This window comes from Varroa jacobsoni, unplaced genomic scaffold (assembly GCF_002532875.2).
Source record: "Varroa jacobsoni isolate VJ856 unplaced genomic scaffold, vjacob_1.0 scaffold_795, whole genome shotgun sequence".
NCBI lineage: Eukaryota > Metazoa > Arthropoda > Arachnida > Mesostigmata > Varroidae > Varroa > Varroa jacobsoni.
Window position 1 is genome coordinate 41,153 of NW_019213697.1, and position 3,020 is coordinate 44,172.

The following is a 3,020-nucleotide window of genomic DNA, read 5'->3' on the forward strand; positions in this document are numbered from 1 at the left end:
CATACATACATACATACATACATACATACATACATACATACATACATACATACATACATACATACGTACATACATACATACATACATACGTACATACATACATACATACATACGTACATACGTACATACATACATACATACATACGTACATACGTACATACGTACATACATACATACGTACATACGTACATACATACATACGTACATACGTACATACGTACATACGTACATACGTACATACGTACATACATACATACGTACATACGTACGTATGTACATACGTACATACGTACATACATACATACATACATACATACATACATACACATACATACACACATACATACATACACATACACACATACATACATACACATACACACATACATACATACACATACACACATACACACATACATACATACACATACACATACATACATACACATACACATACATACATACACACATACATACATAGATACATACGGCTGGTTATTCTGATCAACCTTCCAACCGTTTATTCCTCTGGAGTTTTTGCGCTCAAAGCCGCTAATATAATAATAACCGTAGAATGCTTTATGTTCAGCTGGCACGATTCAGTCGCCTAATGTGAAACTCGAATGTCTAAACCGAAGATTTTTTTATTTAAAAGACATCAGGTCCTAGGTTTCACCAGAAAATAAACATAAGAAAGGCAAGAGGGATCCGGGAGCTCGGTCTACTATAGTCTTTGTCGCAACAAGATTACTTCTTCTTTAGAACCTCGACCACATATTTGCACATTGATACCGAGCACAATATGGGTCCAATGGTCCATGTCAGTGAGGTCGCCAGGTTCACTCCCTGCCGCTCAAGTACTATACACTCCCAGAAAGTGTGCTAGATCGGTTCTATACCTCTAGGGTTTCAGAAGGTACAAATATCGCGAGTCGATTTATCCATTCGCCTATCTATCGAGTTGCCAGGACTCCGACCGTGCGTCGGAGTCCTACTGCCGCTTTTGCGCGATTCTTAGTTAGTCGCTGGCCGCTACAACAACTAGTTTAAGTGACAATAAAGACGCAGGACGCCAAGCGTTGGCCTTGGCTGGGCGGGGCTTTCGGACGGCCTTTTTGTTTACATCTGTCGAACAGCGATTGGCTGCATGGCGTTGTCGTACGAGGGTGTGAGAGCGAATGCTGCTTATGGCTTCTGTGGAGACAGGCCAAGCCACAGCGACTCGACAAATAGTACGCTAGCGGCAGTAGCAGCACGCTGATCTAAGCTGTGTTAAGCTGCTAGGCTAGCAGCAGTCATCGTTACTCTACTGCTAGATGATATTAGTGGTGCTGTTCTAGTCAGCGCAGGAAACAGCTTCCTGCAGCCGCACATAGCGGCCTCCCAGTCACACCGGCGCGACCGTTTGAAAGTGGAAAGGGTCCTGTCAGCATCGACAGCGGTAATGGTGGTGATGTCGCTGTGTGGCTGCTTTGCCTAGGCAAGAGTAAAGGGTAAGGGTTATGTATATATAAATGGCGAGCAACGGTGAGGACGCCGTGTCGCCAATGTGAAAGTTCAGGGAACGCCGCGTTTTAGTCAATTTGTGTTGCAGTTGTGGCTGTCGTCGGCCCTGAGGGGCAGCCAGCGTAGGCTTCAAGCACCGCTAACACCATCTGCGTTGTGCAGAGAGACAACAGCCAGCACACACAAAAGCACCCATCGACAGCATCATCGTCCCGTTCTGTACATCTGACAAAGCAACAACAACATCCATTTCGGTTAACTAACCAACAAGTCACTATCAGTTTGTTGTTCGTGTCATGTTTGTCAATCTACGGAAAAAATCGCCCGACGACGACGATGATGATGATAACAATAACAACAACAACAACAACAACAACAATGACAACAACGTAAAACGTCAACATTTATCGTACTATTAACCGCAACTGCCGAGTTATTTCAGTTCGATTCAATCTCGATGATCTCGTGTGATATTACCAATATCAAATCGGCAGTAACTAGAGTAACGAGCTGAGGTGCTTGCGTGCGTACGACCCTGCTAAAGCTAGGGAAGATTGGTAGAACAGCACATCCAACAATAATAACAACAGCAGCGTACAACGAAAGCGGGACAACGGATAACTAATAGCCAATTAACCAGTGAAAAAAACAGCGTCTCGACCACCGATCCTACTACGGTATCCCTACAGCCCCTACCCGCGAATGCCTGATCTGATGATCGCCATCACACTGCGTCAGAACGGAAAAATTCAGATTGGCAGCAACAGCGGCCGTAGTAGAATTAACGTGCCTGCTAATATTGTTGTCGTCATTGCTGTTGTTACAAGTTGTCAATCCCTGCTAATACTACCTCGATCTACGACTACAACCGGCTACCCAGAGTTACCATAGCGATTCCAGCTCGCTGCCAACAGCTGCTGATCTCATATTTTTCATTAGCATCCTGCAAAATAGCGCAGAAGGAACAGTCAGCCGTAAGGCGATAAGAAACAAAAGTGAGAGAGTTCATGTTCAAGCGACGACCGTAAAAATCAACGGATGATAGAGTTAGCTTACAGGTGAAGAGGAGGAGATACAAGACCAATATCGTCACGACAACCTATATTATATTATAACCACTATATTAGTACGGCCATCGATCTGTTAGCACGGTCAACATCAGCTGAACGTGTTTCTACTGCTGTTAATGATAAGCGACGTACGGTGCGTGATTTAGCTATCCGAATTAGTCTCGAGTGCGTTTCTTCATTTGTGCATGCTTCCTGTACGTAAAAAAATAGCAGAAAACACGAACACGAGTGCTCTAGGAAACGAAAAAAAAATCTTCAATGCAACCACAGTGTTATTACGGACTGTACTAGCAGTATCGTTCCTGAACTGATCGACAAATGTGTGCCTATACACATATCCTTTCATGTAGTGGATAAGCACAATCGATAGACGAGGCCAACGAGCTGCAAAGTTACAACCACGAAGAGGAGGACGCCACCGCCGCCGTGAAGAAGCAGCAGCAG